The sequence below is a fragment of the Simochromis diagramma genome, unplaced genomic scaffold (genome assembly GCF_900408965.1).
Source record: "Simochromis diagramma unplaced genomic scaffold, fSimDia1.1 OVJJ01000322.1, whole genome shotgun sequence".
In the NCBI taxonomy this organism is placed as follows: Eukaryota; Metazoa; Chordata; class Actinopteri; order Cichliformes; family Cichlidae; genus Simochromis; species Simochromis diagramma.
In genome coordinates, this window is record NW_024386731.1 from 261,135 (window position 1) to 280,176 (window position 19,042).

The window sequence follows — 19,042 nt, forward strand, 5'->3', positions numbered from 1 at the left end:
CTGAGGTTTTTCGAGGCAGAAGTAGTAAAGCACACCCTGTTACAGTGTGACGTGTCACTGAAGAAACAAATAACTGATCAGATGTTCACATTTAAGCTGTTGAAAATGACCTGTTGGCCTATAATCTGTGAAACATACATCAAAAATATCTCTCATTAATTATAGGGTTAACCCATTAATCTCTGGCTCTCTTCCACAGTGTGTCTTTGTTGTCTTACTCCCCTCACCCACAGCCGGTCACAGTAGATGGGTGCCCCTCCCTGAGCCTGGTTCTGCTGCAGAAATGTCATACTGCTAAAGGGGAGTTTTTCAATCCCACTATGTGCTTATGCATCAGATTTTTGGGGGTTTTCTCTGTTCTATTGTGCAATATAAACCACCACGATGGAACAGCTGTTGTGATTTGGCGCTATACCTAAGAATTTAACTGAATTTCTATCACAAGGCAGAAACGGGAGCTTTTGACAAATTGACTTTTATCTTTTTCTATCCAGCTAAAAAGGCTCACTTTTGCTTTAACTGATCTGGCCAAGAGGGCAGCAGAAACAAACCCTTCATAAATCCTGTCGTCTTTAGTCTATTCTCCAATATAAACAAAGACATTACACATAAAACACACACACACACACACATAGGAAATCACTTTTTGGAACAACACCTGGTTTAAAGTCTGACCAGCAGTAGAAACCAAACTCACTGTTTCTGCTTTAGAGCTCCGGATCCTGGTGAAGTAAGAACAATGACCTGTAGAGAGGACTCAGGTATGGCTCTGGGAGCTTGTCTTTTTACTCTGGGATAAAGAGCTCTGGCTTTGCTGCCAACAAAAATTCAGTTGGTTCTCAATAATGTGGCTCCAAATTTCTGCCTCAATGCCCGTTTAATTGCTGAAGATGAAATATCAAACCAATAAGCGTTTTCTTTATTTCTTATTATTTTATGTCATAACCTAGTTTGACGACTACCCCCCGACTCACTTCTACCCCCCCTGCTGTCCCAGGCTCCACCGGCCGCTGATAGACACCAGACCCTGCCGTCGTGCACGTCTCTCTCTCTCTCTCTCTCTCTCTCTCTGCCTCTCTCTATCTGTCGGTGACGCGCTCCAAGGTTTCTTCCTACCGGAGGCATCAGCAGCAGCAGCAGCGGCGGCGATGTATCGGTGACTGCTGGCTGAGAGCGCCTGAGAAGAGACACACGGAGGATTGTTCCCAGCTTCTCCCCCCCCACACACACTCACAAGCACCGGGATTTATTGCGCTGACGCAATTTGCGGATTTGCGGAGCATCTATCGAATCTTCCGCTGTGTGACCCGGTAAGGTACGGTGAGGTGCGCTCTCTGCTGTGTTTTAGACCGGTGTGTGTGTGTTTCATTTCCCCGGTAGATGACACGCTCCTGTCAGCCCGCTGAGCGGTTTACTGGAAGGCGCTGATGCCTTTTCTACCCCCTTTCTCTCTCTCTCTCTCGTTACTTCATCCTTCCGAGCTCAGTGTGAAACAGCGGGGTGAAACCAGAACCGAAGCTCTGTTAGTGACTGTTTATTCATTTTGATTAACGGGGACTCGCTATTGACAACTTAATGCGGTGCCGTGGCGCTTTTCAGCCAGCGGGGAGAACAGAGGTGTCTGTAACAACGGGGCTCTGGATCCGCCTATTGTTCAACAGATTCTCCAATTAAAAGTGTAATCCAGCCGGAGTGAGGCTAGAAGTCACTAAGAGTAAAAAAAAAAAGAAAGAAATGAAAAGGCGAATAAATGAGGACTGAAAGTGACCAAATAGAGGCTCAGCACTTCTGCTTCTAGAAAATCCAGAGGAGGGGGGAAGGAGATTAATTGCAAATGCACATCTGTTCACTCTACTCTTTGCACCTGAGAGGCTGTGTGATGGGGTTTTTCTGTGTGTGTTTGGTGGCGTTTAAATGCTGGCCCTGCTGCTGTGTGAGCTTATGTGATGCTGGTCTTTGGTTTTGGGGGGTGTGCAGGGGAGATCAGCTGTGGTGGAGGAAAGGATGCCCTTGCTATCAAGTCACCTTGACGACCCTTCAGCAGCACACACAGAGCTGCCTTTGTCATTGTCAGGCTCACACCAGTCACCTGCTTTCACATGCTGTCATAGCCATGGAGCCATTACCAAATTGAGGGTTTTATGGGTCTGGCTCATTTCCTGGATATTTCCTGGATGTTTAGTTGTAAATTAAAAGAGTATTTCCAATAAACTGAGTGGCGTTTGGTATTAATTATAGTGGAAATTGAGAAAAGGAATGTCACAGCTATTACGTCTGGCTCTATTGGAGTTTTTAAGAAATAAGAGAGTAATTAAGGGGAAATGTTGAGGAAAGCTAACAAAGGAAGATTATTTTCTTTATAGCTCACTCTACCAGTTTGTGTAAAATCTATAAGGGAAATCCTCATTAAATGTCAAATTAAATAATAATGCAGTAAAAAAAAAGTGTAAATAGGTTTAATTTGAACAAATTACTAGACTAAAGCAGTCTTTAGTTTATATTGTGCTGATGGTGAGAAGCTCAGGATAAACAAGATGTTCTTGGTAACACATTGCCCAGGTGACGTCCTCAGCACCATGGAGAGATGGCGTCAGGCAGTGTTAATAACAAACACTTCCTTAAATCTGATGGTTAGGTGACTCAGGATGAACCAATACCAGGCCTCAGAGAGAGAGTCTCTCTGAGCGTCATCCAAGTGTTCGAGCTCAGTTTGTTGCACAATTTATTATTTGTTATGAATATTTCTTTTATTTAAATCTTGCCACCTTAATGGTGAAGTGGTATAGTTTTGGCAGGTGACCTGTGACTTGTGAAAATTTGCAGGATGGGAATATCAGCTTTAAGAGATTGATCTGCTATTAATTATCTCGATTAATCAGTTTTTACCTCTTAGATCAATATGATGTGGTTTTGTCTTATCATGAAACCTCAGTCTACAGAGACATGCTGTGAAGTTTGCTAGAAAAAATTGACATGCATTTTTTATGAGTAATTTTTTTAGCTGCACTGATTACAGTTTCATTGGCAGATTCTGATTTTTACAGATTTTTACTAATTTTCTCTCTAAGACCTTTGCTTATAACGAGGCTGCTAGCCACTTTTCCTTTGTTAGCTTCTTTAAAATGTCCATGTTCACTTGTGTGAGGGTGCTTTAAGTGTCTGATTAAGGTTTGCTGTTATGAATGTTTAAGTGGTGGTCTCCCAGTGATTCACTTTGGTATATTTTTTGTTTTCACTCATAGTGAGGAGCTTCCACGCTAACAAGATGTTAGCTTGTAGCTGTGAGTGTCTGTGACTGTTTGCCGGTGCCACTGTGCACGTATTGTGCATGCATGAAATGCATCACCTCATTCTTGAGGCTGCTTACATGAGGCTGACCAGCTGGTCACCGGTCAGGGCTGAGAACACTGGGAATTGGATGATTTGGGTGTCTGATCAGTTGATCACATCATCAATAGCATGCTACCCATTGACACTTAATTTCATTTCAAGCCAGCATGATTATTCCTTATGGGATCTTGTGTTTTAGTCCTATAAATGAATTTTCTCCCTTCTTGTTCTGATTTTGGTCTCTACCAGTGATTGTCTCTTTAGCCAATTTATGCTTCATTGTGGAGATAATGTGTCATCTGGATGTGTTAAATACTTGCATTCTGTCTGCTGGTCTTTGCAGTTACACGTGTTGTTAAAAATTAATTGGTTGTTGCTCACGATTCGACCTAAAGACTATATTACAGAGCAGGATTTTGTCTTATCCGGGTAACTTCAGGGTTAACCCTGGGTTTTCTGTGGTTCACTTCTTATCAGGGTATATCACCATGGTACCTCATGCTGCTCCAGAGATGGTCATGTTCTAGATTTGAAATCAGCAGGTACGACATGCCAACCCAATGACCAATGAGCTCAAAGATCCCTCTGACCTCTGTGGGTAGGTAGTAAAATAAAACTGCAGGCCTATTTACACTTGTGGATTTTGTATCAAATCAGAGTCCAAGCCTTTATTCAGTACTTGCTTTCAAACCGTTAAACACCACCAAGGCTGCAGCTGAAAGAATAAAAACTCAAACTGTCTTCTAAACTTTAATTGAATGAAATGCTTGATTATAATTGATCAGATTCTCTTGCTTCTCAATGACAGAGCTGTAATGTTGGTGTCTCTTAACGTACAGTCTGCATTTTTGACAGCTTTCCTTCCTGCCTGTCTGAACCTTATTAACGTAGTAGCTCTTGTCCAGTCTTATTGACCAAAGGGCCTTAGGCTGCCATTCATTCAACCATTCAAAGTTCATTCAGTGCTTTCAGTACAATGTTTTCCTCTCATACTGCTGCTTTGTCTGCAGAGGTTGTGTTGCTTTTAGTCTGTATTATGTGTTTAACCTCTTCAGATTTTTCTAATATTATACTTTTTTTTAAATCTTTCTTTGTAAAGTCAACCGTTCTGCTTCCAGTACACTTACACACAAGTGGGACTGATCAGATGCTTCCACCCGTATAATGTGAATGCGCAGAGATACCCTGGTTTACCTTAGTGTGCTGATAACCAGCTTCATATGACTGCTTACACTGATTGCAGCTGTTAGCGTAAGTGAATCCAGATAACAGAATTCTGTAACGCTGGGCTCTGGTTTCCTGCAGTTAAGTCACGAGAAGCAATCCTGCTGTGTGTGCTAGAGTTAATCACAAAAGTAATGTTACTTTGCAGAAAGAGTCAAAATTCCCTACGAGTCTGGAGACCTGTCAGCTAGTTAGCTGATTTGCTTCTGGGGACAACTGCTAAATTTTCAGGGCTTTCCTTAAAGTCCGCAGATATCCGATATAAGACCTTCCATTCCATCCACTGGTAATCTTTTAAGAGTGAACTGTTTTATCTATATGTCGATATCTGTTCTTAGGGTTTGAACTGGTGGGTTACTTTTGGTTCCTAGGGTATTTAAAAGTAGATAGGGAGACTCAGTCTCATCCCTCAGTTTTCAGACCCATCTTCTGTTATCCAGCTTGGATTTAGATTCAGGAGACAGACAACCTCTCTGCTTTTGACATTAAGGCCATTACATATTGCAAAAATTATAAACTATGAATTTTTCAGATCGGAAAAATCTACACACCGAAAGCATTGTGTTTTTGCAGAAAAATTACCCTCAAAAGATGCACAGTGAAAAAAAATGAAGCTGACATGAAGCAATGATGAGCTGGTCCTGATGTTTCTAAACAAGAAAACAAAGAAACAGAGATTCTGGTTTCATCCGGTTCTCAGGAGAAGGCAGCATGGGAGAGTTTGATGGTTTGATCCAGGAGTTGAAGCTGTGTCACAATCACTTTCTTACATATTTCAGGATGTTAGTGAGGAAGTTTGTGCTGTTGTTGGCAGAGTAGGAGCCATATCCGAGGAGGCAAAGAAATCATTTCAGAGCCGATTTACCCAAAAATGCAAATAAATGGTTTAAATATGTAAGTACAAAGTGATATGGAAAAATCCTGGAATATGGATCCTGGATCCTGAACCTGGTTCTCACTGCGAGGGTAATTGCAAATTTCACCAAACACATAAATATTGACAGTCCAACTGGATGGGAAATATATTGGACCACATCTAGTATTACATAATCTACAGTGTTCAATCCAGCTATAGTGTCCAGCTATTTTAAAATCAGTTCAGATTAATAGCTCAGCTAATTGATTACTTGCTTCAGTTCTACAATGTATCAATCAGTGAGTATCCAGAGTGAGGCTTGGTGTTGGCTAGATCGCCCTGTCACGATGCCTGTGAATGAGTGACATTAAAACAGTGTTTCCCAGGAGGCCGTGGAAACACAGACACCACTCATCATCATCAACAACAAACAGCTTCTCTATTGTCTGCAGGCAAACAGCCGGCTGTTACATCATTAACTGACACGACGTTGTGACTGCTGAATATCAGCTCTGGAGTCACTGCAGTAGAATTTGACACCACTCTGCCCAGCGGTGGCCGGCTGCTGAGGTCGCGTGAGGCTGAAGGGATTAGAGCTATGGTGGCGGTAGTGGCGGCTGCGCAGCTCACCAAATTTTCCCCAGGTGGCCGGGTCGTTGGGGGGAACGAGGCTGATGATTTCTCACAGGACAGAGTGGAAACAATGCGACGCGGCCTCCATCATTCAATGCACAGACAGGGGCTCCTCTTTCAGTTTTTCAGATTGGTAACTGAAAATCTCTTCACTCTTCCCTGTCGTGATTGTGTTCGGTGCATCTCATTACACCGTGTGGCAAAAGCAGCCTGTTAGCCTCCGTTATGCGATTATCCATCCTCCTCGTGTCTTTTGCAGATTTTGCCACGCCACCTCACAAATGTTAATTGACCCCACGCTGCAGAGCTCAATGGGGAAGACTGTCGCTAATTGCGGTGGTATTTTGAGATATGGTGGGAGCATTAGGCTCTTCCACCACGGGAGGAATTATTCACTAGAGATGTTTCCACCAGCATTTATGTGTGAGTGAGAGTCTCTGTTTCCCTGGATTTCAGCTCACTGTGGGGACGCAAACCTGAAATACACGTCAAACTGTGGGCATTGAAAAAAAACAACTCACTCACTCATTTATAGGTGTTTAAATATGTACACTTGAATCTTGTTTTGAGTATAAATATACTGTTTCATGTCCTGTAATGTCTGACTAGCAGTCACATAACAAACTACATCTGCCTCCCCTCATAAAATAAATAAAAGGCTTGTGTTGTAGAAAATACATTTTTGTTTTTCGTTTGAAAAATAGTGATTGGCTTTACCTAAAACAAATGCTAGATATTCCATTCTAAACTTTACACTCTCTATTCAATACTACATTCTGTAACAGTATGTTATGAACTTGTACTGGATCTGACTGAGAAATTGGTGTGTGCTGTTGCAATTTATTAATCACAGTTTGCTCTTGGCTTGTTTATCATCAGTCTCTCTGCCCTCATTTCCAACTGGTCACCCCAGATGTCTGCCTCCTGGTCTTGTTGGAGATTTCTTCCTGTAAAAAGGGAGTTTTTCATTCCCACTGGCACCAAGTGCTTGCCCATAAGTGGATTATTTGATTTTCTCTGTATCATTGTAAGGTGTTTACCTTACACAGTGTTGGGGAGTAACGGAATACATGTACCGCCGTCACGTATTTAAAATACAAAATATGAGTAACTGTATTCCGTTACAGTTACCGTTTAAAAAGGTGGTATTTAGAATACAGTTACTTTGTTGAAATAAATGGATTACACGGCGGTACTTTCCTGTTTCATATTGTCGCGGGTCAGGACTGTTTGGGTTTTGTTTGACAGCTACGTTCTGTTGTTCCAGGTGGCAGCGTTACGGTTGCCATGGTTATAGGGCGACGCTCTCTGCAACTGTGCGTTTCCTGGGTGAGAGAGGTCTTTTTGTTGTTGTTGTTGTGCTAAGCTAATAGGCAGAATGCTACAGGCATAGCTCTAAAGAATGTAGCCTCATGGGCAGTGTAGTCCGTGTTGCAGGGAGAATGGACTGCCATACGTGTTATTTGTCTGTGAGCGCGAGGAGGGAGAAAAAGGAGAGTGGAAAACTACAAGTTATCATCGAGCAGAAACGGGAGCTGGAAGCATGTAAATATAATAATAACCACTGCAGCCAAGAAGAGTGCCTGACGAGCCCAGTTGTAAGTAAGCTATTAAGACTCGACTGTACACTGTGTTCGTGTTTTCCTCCGAAACAATAAGTTCCGTTATTGTAAAGCTATTTTTCGGCTACCAGCCCGACGGAACGGACGTATTATGCTGGGCTTACACTGTGCGATTTTTTCAGTCGCGCGATTCAGCTCCTGCTCAAACTGCACGATTGACTCGCAGGGGTTAGAAGTTCATAGGTCACGATGCAGGGTCTCTCACTATACGACCCGATGCTCTGATGCGACCTGAGTGCTCACACTGTGCGTCCATAAAAATGAAGGTTATAACAGAAAATCTGTCGCTCGCTCTCTCCCTGTCTTTCACTCACACAGACACGCACCACCACCATCAACTTTGTTAAATTGCTAATGAAAAACATTGATCAGGCAGCTGGGATTGAGCAGCAATGTAAATCCAACTATTTTCAAGGTTGTTGTGGTCGTGATAATTTTGTGATGCCACATCGAAAAGGCTCGGATGAGCTTGCCAAAGTTCTACAAGCTGTGCCTCCATCGCTTGTGTCCAGATCACACGCTGCACTGCCGTGCTGTGCCGTCTTTTTCGCTGACATTTGTGTTTGCGCGTGCGCAGTGTGGCAAACTGCGGTGACACCCTCACGACGGTCGTGAGGATTTCAAACCTGTTTGAAATCCTCACGACCAAGCGATTGATGATCGGGAGCTCGTCGTGAGGTGTCAATCGCTTCTCGTTACCCCACGTATACTACACGATGCATGACGCACGATGAAGGCCAAAATCGGGCCGATCGCCAAAACGGTCGCACGACTCAAAAATCGGCTCAAAATGGGCCAAAAATCGCACAGTGTAAGCCCAGCATTAGTCAGAGCTCTGGACTATTAGCCAGAGGTCCCTTTACTATGGTTTGGAGCCGCGGACCTTCAGTAATAGTAATAAACGGGGCGACCGTGGCTCAGGGGGTTGGGAAGCGCATCTGTAATCGGAAGGTCGCCGGTTCGATTCCCAGGCTCTCTGTCCTGGTCGTTGTGTCCTTGGGCAAGACCCTTTACCCTACCGCCTACTGGTGTTGGCCAGAGGGGCCAATGGCACGATATGGCAGCCTCGCCTCTGTCAGTCTGCCCCAGGGCAGCTGTGGCTACAACTGTAGCTCCCTCCACCAGTGTGTGAATGTGGGAGTGAATGAATAGTGGCATTGTAAAGCGCTATATAAATCCAATCCATTATTATTATTATTATTAAATCACACAGCAATAGTACATTCATGTAGTTGTAAAAACCATGATAATATATTAAGTAATCCAAAGTATTCAGAATACGTTACTCTCAAAAATACATTTTGGGGCATGTATTCTGTAATCTGTAGTGGAATACATTTTAAAAGTAACCTTCCCAACACTGACCTTACAATATAAAGCGCTTTGAGGCAACTGTTGTTGTCATTTGGCACTACATAAATAAAATTTAATTTTATTGTAAAGGTTAACATAATTGACTAAAATTAGCCTCATGCTGTTTACTAGAAGACTAACATGCGATTAAAACAACAGCCTCATCAAGGAGATGTTTGTTGAGGTCATAAATAAAGAGAAAAGTACAGTTATTTTACCATGGGGTTAGATAAAACCATACTTCTGTTTTTGCCTCCTGCTGACCAGTAAGAATGCAGGTAGAAGGCACTTCCTTATTGGCTTCACCTGTGCTTCTTTTCTGCTAGTACCTACGTGGCCAAAGCAACATGAGAAGCCTCTCAGGTGCAACATGGCCAAAAGTCATGTGATGTCATTTGTATGAGACACAAACAACATAACTGAAAATTGATGGATTTAATTTTTGTGAAGGAGTCACACTCATGAATCATTGAGTTGCGTCACTGACTGACCAATCGGTGGCATTCAGTCTGTTGACATCACATTTTCGGATTAACTCAGATTGATTGGAACCCCGCCCGAGTAGATACTACAAAAGTACCTGGTACTAGATACTACCACCTAATGGGAAAACTAAAAAAAAAAAAAAAAGTCAAGCTGAGTAGGTACTGGTAGAAAAAGGCTATTTTCTGGTCTGGCCATCTTTTATGAAGAGACAAGGTAAGAAAAACATCAAAATAACATTAAAAAAATTGACCTGATCTCAGCTGAAACCCAGCTGAATGTTGAGAAGGGGGTGAAAAAAATACATTGTTTGTATGAAGCATCACTTTAAGATTTGGCATGCTGTCCTGATGCTTAAGGTCATGACAAGGGGAATCAATGGAAGTCAGGCAGAGTCCTCCAAAGGATAGCTATTTGAGTTTGTGTGTGAGAGAGGAGTCGCCAGCTGTGTATTGATTGGAAGACTCAGCATTCAGACTGACTTCTGGCTCCAGACCAGTTTTCTCTCCCGCTTGTTCGCTCGCTCCTCACAGCTGGTTTTCATTCGCTGTCACAGAAATCAGACTCTGAGATTTACAACCAGTGCGGTGTGAGCAGGAGGGCAGCGTCTGGTCCGAGGGGAAAAAACAAAATGCATATGCACGTGCTTCCTGAATTCACAGCGCAGTGCCATGCGTTCAAGCTGCAGCGCAGAACAGTCAGCTTTAATGCAGAAAGACAAATGTTCTTAAGGCCAGAGGGTCACTATAAATGCAAGAATGAAATTACTTTGACTGAGGGGGTGAATGGGTTCACTTAAAGGGGCACTCTAGTGATTTATTATTGCACTCAAAAAGCACAAGTTGCAAGACAAAAGCTGTATTAGAAAAAAAACAAAACAGGCTGTAACAAACTATTTAGATGCTGTCAGAAACATAGACCCAGATTCTGATGCTTTAACAGCTGTGCTCAATAACTATCAAATCAGAAAACATCATGACATAAAGCACTTTAAATACTGCTAGGTTTGACATTTAGGTAAAAACACATATTCACAAACAGAAAAGAGTACAACATTCTTAAAAAGGAACACATTTTATTCAGATAGGATGGGCGCTGGGTCATCTAGATGAGAAGAAGTCTTCGCCCTTCTGGGGGAGCTGGAGTTGGAATGGTTCTATCCATTTTCAACTCCCATCTGGAGAGAAGTTCAGACAAATCCAATTTGCCTTCTCATGCTTCCAATGTAATTTGCAACCAGAGTTTTCATAGTAGTGACCAGAGAAAGAGAAGCTAGTAAGCTAAGAGCAACTAAGCCTAAAACAGAAAACCTGATATCTATGTAGAGGCAATTAGCAGTGCCAAGTAATGGCTGTGTGGAAGGCAGACTGTAGATCCAAATGCAGGACTTGGGAGACAGGAAATAAAGTCAAAATCCAGCTTTGCTGATCACTCACAATAATACAAAGAAGTCCAAAAAGATTGAATTGAATCAGACACGCGGATAGCTTGAGGAAGATTATTCCAGAGGTAGGGTGCAACAGAGGCGAATGCATGGTCACCTCTGGTCTTAAGGTGGGATCTTGGTCGCACCAGGAGCATATGGCCTGCTGATCTAAGCGCTCTCCTAGAGATATAAAAGCTGAGGAGATCTTTATGATAGCTGGGCGCGGTGTTATTTATGATTTTAAAAGTGAGCAATACGATTTTAAAATCAATCAACTTTTGTAAGAAAAACTTAAAAGACATAATTCTCAACACCAAAAGGAATTATGGAGCTACTCAACTCAAAACTCTGGGACCAAGAAAACATTTCATCTTCCTACACTGAGCATCAAGAGGCAAGTCCAAGAGGAGTGTGCTCATATTAGAGCCAGGCAGAAGGCAGTAGCTCAATATCACATGCTCAGCCGTCAGTCTCTACTGTGCAGTCTCTGGTTGGAAATAGCAAATTCAGTCTTAAGCAGTGTTGGGTAAGTTACTTTAAAATAGTAACTTAGTTACATTACTAGTTACTTCTCTCAAAAGTAACTCAGTTACTTCAAGTTACTCGTTACTTTCAAAGTAACTAGTTACTAGGGAAAGTAACTTTGGTTTTACTCAGAATTCTCTTGTTAATGTGTTTCTTCCATAACTTTGCCAGTCTTCTAGCTTGCTTACTTGCCACAAGTGCACTGTGCCACCTACCAATAGAAAGGAAAAGATAATGTGCATATTTCCACGAGAGAAATCCCACGCCTGGACCATCATTGACTGCTGCCATGATTCTAGCCTACGTCACAGCGTCATGTGCGCCTTTTACATCCAACACAAAAACTGCAGTCGTGGTGCTTTCGATTGTACTCAGAACTCGGAAATTCTGCCTTCTGAATAGGAAGATGTAGGTAACACCAGACTGCAGATGAGCTGCTTACAGAGCTGGACTGGGACAGAAAATTGGCCCGGGCATTTTGACTAGATACTGGCCCACCATTATAGGAAAAATCATAAAGCCTTTGAATGAAAATAAACACTGTTGTGACAGTGATGTACACTGTTCTGATGGTATATATGCATCAATCTATCAATCGTTTGTTGTAAGATTCAGATAATTATTTTTTAAAAGCTAGACATTTTAAATGAGAATAAGAAAGAAAAGTATTTCTTTGTGCCCCCCCTTTCCCTTTTAATGCCCTACCTGCCCCCCTGGCAACACTTTGCTAGATCCGCACCTGCACAGTTACCAGCTGTCAGCTACCTAAAAAAGGATCCTGGTGTTATTTGTCTCTCAGAAACAGTTCATAACTTCCCTTCAACTCATTCATGTCACCTAAAAGGTAAACCTGTTTCTCCATCACCTGTTCAGCTCTGATGACCCAGTAAGGACATCTCCTGTTTTCATCTTCATGTTTCCCTCTCACCAGATAACCAAACCATATCATGACCAGCAGCTTTTTTTACAGCTGTGGCTCCAGCAAACATCAGCTGATACTAGAAATTAATATTAAATAAATTCTAACAACAGCTGATCAAGCTTAAACGTGCTGCTGTTGTTTAGCGCGACATCCGCTGGTTTCCTCTTTCGGCGCAAAGTGGGCGATAAACAAACAAGAGAGAAAAGCCGATCAGCTGATCACTGATCAGTTTTCATGATTGAAGTAGAAACGGGAGAGGGAGGGGGGAGAATGAGAGAAGAGGCAGCTGTGCAGCGTAAACACAGAATAACTCCAGCTTGGTGCCTTTTTCATTGTAGCTGAATTACGGGACAAACTGTTTCTTTTCACCTCAATAAGAAACGCGTAATATTTTCTCTGAATACCAGACGGGACGGTTGGCAACTCTAATAACTTATGAACAAAATAAAGTTCACTATCATTAACTTCATAGCACCACCCAGCTGTATAGAAACTCCGTCATGCTAGCTAGCACGCAGTACGGAAAAAGTCAGAATAACGAAAATAAACTCCACCTAAACTTGGTTCATATCTGACCCAGATGGACTGCAGGTCATAACTTCTTACCTGAAGTTCAGTTCACACTTGGACCAGCGGCCGCCTCGGGTCTCTTTTCCTTCATCCACCTGCTGGCCTCCACCACTTGCTAATGTTACTGAATCTGTGGAAACTCCGCGATAGCCACCACAGGAAGTAACGAGTAACGACCCTATCTAAATCCCAGTAACGAGTAACGCGTTCCTGGTTTTGGCATAATAACTAGTTACCGTGCTCGTTACCACAATAATAACGTAGTTACTGTAACGCGTTACTTAATAACGCGTTAGTCCCAACACTGGTCTTAAGTGATCTGTGATTTTCACACATATCTCAGTCTTTAACAAAGTAAAATCAGAAAACATGTCAGTTGTGTTAATGCTGTAACCATGGCAAGTTATTTTTCTACAAGGCAGGTGTTGCTCCTCAACATAGAAACGTGATCTTTTTCTTGGTTTGATCGAGGGAACAAATGAACAGTCGCTATAAGAGCTAGAATGTTTCTTCTGTAGAAAGCAGCTCTAGTTCAGACTCTGGGACTGAATAAGGGAGGGAATTAACCTCAGTGAGCCCCTTTCCTGCTTCCTCCTCCTCCTCATGTTAATGGAGACAAAGTCATTACTGTCACTCCAGAAAGCTGCTGTGGATTTCAGAATCATACAGCAGCCCCTCTCACATTTCTCTGTCCAGGCAGGAGCTTATTCATTTAATAAATAGTTGTTAGTTAGAATTTAATTTTTTAATCAATTTATTTGACTGTTGTTGTGATTTGAAACTATATAAATAAAATTTAATTGAATTAAGAAAAAGGATGTCTTTGCTTTATATCAAAAATGTATATTTAAGACTTTAAAGTATTTTGGAGTTTAGTCACAGAGGCATGTAAATGTGCTGTAGGAAGGTTTGATGGGTATTTTATAGTAGTGCAATAGTTAATGAAGCCAAAAGTGGGAAAAACTGCAGTTCTTCAAGTGGCCACTTGAGGCTGGTTCCAAAAGTGAGCAAGGCCCATAGACTTTCATGTTAAAATGCCCGTCTTTATAACAGAAAAAAGGGCACGTGTACAATGTGGTGCAAAAATGATTTTAACCTCTATCATTAGTTTACCATTTCATGGAGTAAAGAGTGAATTCTAAACCTTATCAAAGCTTAAAGTTAGACCGATGCTCAGTTAAACTGACAGGCAGCTGTTTGCTTCTCCTCCACTAACTGAAGTTACTGAACTGGTTTGTGGTGTTGGTGCCTTTGGGAGCATTTTAAATTTTATGATAAAAATATGGATTGCTGCCATATTAATTGTTGTGAAAGTCAAGCCAAGAAGACTGTGCTTCTGTTTTGCTGTTACAGCCAGTCTGTGGATGCAGCTTGCTAACCGATGGGTGTCATCAACCCTTAAAAGCTGCAATTAGCTGATCAGCTTGGCACATTTTTGTTACTCATTTTAAAGTTTTAATAAGCTAACAATGAATACATTAATCAATAGCTTAAACAATCAAAAGCAAAATAATAAAATAAAATTAATAAATTGTTCTGGTGTCTTAATTGTATGAGCTTCAATAATTGGTTTATCAACAGAATGAATATTTAAACAGCCAAATGTTTGACTCAGAAAAATACACAGCATCAGCATGCCCAGCATCATAAGGGCTGTGGTAAATTTTCTGTTCATCGACTGATACCATAACACACTGAGCTTTTCACTGCTATTAAGACACACATAGTTAGAAGCATGGGCGCACATACAGAGGCAGATCACAGAGCGGCAGCACATCAAAGGAGGATCGGCCATCAGCGTGATGGAGGAAGCAGCCGGAGGGGAAGAAATGCTGTGACTGAAGTGCAGTCTGATTCACACAATAGCTGGTGTGTGTGTGTGTGTGTGTGTGTGCTGTGTGGTCTTTTTCTGGCTACACATCAAGTAAATCTGATTTGTGCTGAAAGCTGCAGAGGAGAGTGGCAGGAAATAGGATTTACTTCCTGTCTGTCTGAGACGCAGCGGCCGATGCAGGTCTGCAACTAATGACTTTCTCATTATTGATTCAGCTGTCAGTTCATTTGTGCTGGTTTCATCCATTTATTTATTCTAAGTTTTATTTAATCGGAAAGTCCAATGCAGATCCATATACGCCCTCAACCACTAGCCTGGTTTCTCAGAAAATTTGCCAGTAAACTAAACAATAAACAAAGAAATAAATTAAAATTTTAAAGTAAACTAAAGATCCAAAAATTTAGAATGTCCAGTTTTACTAGCAAATATGCAACAAAAGACAACATCACATTTGAGAACCTAAAACAAGCCAATGTCAGTGTTTTGAAAATTTATGGAGAGATTATGGAGCAAAAACATTTTGATGTCATTGCTGACAAATACTCCCCATTTATACAGCATGTTTACATATACAGTATATTACATTTTTGGGAATTGGCAGTTTTAAATGGCAGTGATGGAGCTGCACTGCTGGAAGTACATGTGGAAATTCATCAGCTTTTCTGCGTACTTAAAAAAAAAAAACCCTTTTCACATTGGTGCATATTGTAAAATGAATCTGCTCATAGCAATGTCTCTGCAAAATTATTGCCAGCTGAGTTGATTAATTGATGTGGCTCTGTTCTGAGACCTTTATCAAGAAACACAGTCAAACACATCATGCAGCTTACAGAAACAAAACAACAGAATTTATTAGCAACTTTAATCGATTGTGTAGTTTCATTAAGATCACAAAAGGGTGGCAAATGGAGATTATTTGGAATATTTTCCATTTTTAACTTGATTTATTGGTTCTTTTTGATTAATCCTGCCTTTTCTTTCTAATCAAAATTTTAAAACAATAAAAAATGTAAAGTTAGTCAGGCCAGTTTGCACGACAAAAAAGCCAAATGAAAAACAAAGTTACATTTTGGGTCTTATGTGATAAGACAACATTTATATTTTTATTAAAATGTCAAAAGAAACAAAGATAAGACAAAAAAAATACAAGAACAGCTTTTTTAGGAAGCTAGCACAAGAAATGGTGTGTGCAGTATGTACAGTTTTAAACAGAAACGGTGAAATAAGAAATAAGTGATTAACTGTCTGATCATTTACAGTTTGGAAGATGTTTCATTTTTCTGTTTGATCTCATTACAAATGGAATATTTTATAGATAAGAAGATGCCTCCTTTAACTTGAATCCTTGTATTATTTAGTTCACTCCTTTTAAAAATTGACTTGCTCCTGTTTCAGCAGAAAAAGAGTAACACTGGTTAAATAATTGCCCAACAGAATCTGGAATATATGTGTAGCTTCACAGTTCTGTTCATTTACATTTATTTTGACTTAAAAAACATTATAAACATAAAAACAATACTATAAGGGCATTTACAGTTCAGCAAAACCCCTTCAAAATCTCTCCATATAAATTCTCAGAGTAATTTGCATCCCCGCTATATTTCAGTGGGTGTTTCCTTTGCACATGCCCCGCCTGATATCTTTTTGTGTAATCCTACAGATGGTCAAACAGATGGACAAATATCATCTCCACAGAGCCGCCACTTTCTTGGCAAAAGGAATCATTTTCTTATGGAACAAACTCACTGCTTTGACCAACAATCACTGCCTTCTTTTTATGTTTCTAATGTGCCATTTCAGTCTATTTGATTGTCAAATGTTTACCTGGTCTTCATGATCTTCATATAGTTCTAATGGTTGTTCTATCCAAATATGCCTGCAGTAGAGGAAACTGGGCATAGTTTAGATTGGGGTTGATACAAATCCCATACTTTCTGTCAGGGCGACAGATGCAGGAAAAGCCCTCTGGGATTTGTCTGCTTATGGCCACATTGTAGCTCAAACTACTGCTTGACATGGTTGCAGCCTATACCTAATTCATCCTGGCCGCGTTTACTCTGGGCTGTTTAGATACTGGATAGAAGCTCAGTCTGCCCAAGATGCCTGAAGGGGCCAAGTGTGAACTGGATATTAGTCTTTCCCGATCTCTTCTCTTCATGAGAGTGCTGTTTCAAATAAAAGACATCATCTGCTATCCTCTTCTCTCGGCTTATTTCCTTTAAATGTGCAGGCGAGACTCAAATCGCGTGCACATGTTAAGTCTGGAGAGGTAATACTTTTATTTCAATGTTATGAGGCAAGATGATCCCGTGGAGTAATTAGATTGTGGTCTGTCGCTGCAAGCCCCCCTTTTATAATCCCATTTGTGTTGGAAGTTTACGGTGCTGTGGTTGAGGACCACTGGTGGACCGTTCCCAGTTTCCAAACTGTGTGAAATAGCTGTAGCCCTAACAACGTGATCAGCAGCTCTGTCTTCGGGTTTTTAGTCACAGTGTGTTACACATTGCTACTTCTATGTGTGCGTGCACTCATAATGCTGCTGCACGGCTGCAGCTGTAAGCCTGTGTTCATTCATGCAGAGATGTAGAGGCAGGATGCCAGTCCTTGCCAGATGAAACTTAACACACACACAGAAGCCGACCAGAGATTCAGAGAGCGAGTAATGCATCGAGAGCTAAAGTTTGTCCAATGGATACTTGTGCAGAGTCTCCCAATTTGTATGTATTTGAGTGAGTAGCTAAGAGAAGGGACACGCCCGTATCCTCATGTGTGTGTGCATGTATGCAGAAGGAAGCACACCCACACTTGTTTAAATAAATGATTAAAAATATGTAAACTGTTTTGTTGGTTTTTTGCAATAAATGACCAAGAAATAATCAGCTGCTTTGCCAGTGAGTCTCTCTTCCTGCTGACTCTAACTCCACCCTCTTTAAATGCAAATGGAAACATTAATCTTTGCTCTGGTCTGCAGCCCCAGTGAGCTCGGCACAGTTCTCCACCTGCTGCACTTTCTACTTAGTGTCAGCCTCTATTTTCCAGCAGATTTCTGGAGCAGATCAAGAAATAATGTTGCCACAGTGATGGCTCCAACAACAGGACAAGGTCTTTTTAGAGGACAGAGCTGAGTGATGCAAGATACATGAGTCACAAAAAGGGTCTTTTTTGTTAAATGATCCCTCGGGTCTGTTCCTCCAGGGAAATTCATTTAAAATAATGTCCATTTATTGCTTTTTTTCAGTTATTATTCTATTTGGGTGATAATTATATTGTAGGTTTGCATATATAATGCTTTGGGGATGTAAACAAGTGGTTCAGTAAGCTGAGCCCAGCTGTTTCTCAGATTATTAGTGTACATTTAGATTGGAGAGGCAACCATCTGTTTGTCTAAAAAACCAATGACAGTGAACAATCAACAGTTTGTACTTTTGCAATTTAGAGGTGGACGTGCACAGAGCTATCACTGGAAACCTTAAAGCGTGGAGGTTATGAAGCATGCTTTGCATTTGCATTTGCAGTGGACAGTGATTTTCCAGAGAAGTGCAAGTCATGCTAGATCTTAATGTGAGCTTTATATGTGAGTTCAGATGTTATAACTTTAACTTTAATTTGTATTAGAAGCTTAATAACCTCTCTATGTCTTTCATCTCACACAACGTATTTCTCTTTCACTAACTTTAAATACAATGTCAGAAACAGATTGACTACTTATAGTCAAATATTAATAATAGTAATAAGAATACCACCACCACCACCAATAATATTATGGTGGTGGTGATGTATTTGTTGATAAACAAGCCTGATCGGTACAGATTCCATAAGAAGAAAGAGACTGACCCTTGTGGATATACATGTACTTGCATCACACATTTTAGAGTCTACTAAATGTTGATTTTGGGAAGAAATTGTAATTATTAAATTCATACAAGTTTATGATCAAGAGTGATTTAAGGTGAGTTTAAGTTTAGGATCAAGCAAGGGAATGAATGTAGGTCAATCCTAAAGAAGGACAGCATGACTTCCCATACTCTCTCCCACCAATAACACGCTGGCTTGATCCACCTCTCTCTAAAAAAAGGGTTATATGTAGCTGTGTGAAACTTTCGGTGACATGATGTGCACAAGATTCACTGTGGCAGACCAACACATCCCCACAGTTTCAATGAGGAGCTTTTATATCCAGCGATGTGAGTGTGTGCAAGACACCTGGCAGGAATCAGCAGTGCAGGTTTTCACGTTTTCAGGCTTCCTGAGTGGTGTTTGAGTC

The 19,042-nt window shown here is 41.1% G+C and overlaps 1 protein-coding gene across 3 annotated transcripts in view; it reads left to right on the forward strand.

Moving 5' to 3' along the window:
- The first annotated feature begins 1,035 nt into the window (after positions 1-1,035).
- enox1 (ecto-NOX disulfide-thiol exchanger 1) overlaps positions 1,036-19,042 on the forward strand; it is a 129,836-nt gene continuing 111,829 nt past the window's right edge. Inside the window, exon 1 of one of the 3 annotated variants that reach the window (XM_040008893.1) lies at positions 1,036-1,310. The gene's annotated coding sequence lies outside the window, so the exon portion shown is untranslated. Of the gene's footprint in view, positions 1,326-19,042 lie in introns of all 3 variants that reach the window. The other 2 variants (XM_040008118.1, XM_040007356.1) reach the window with 2 other exon arrangements.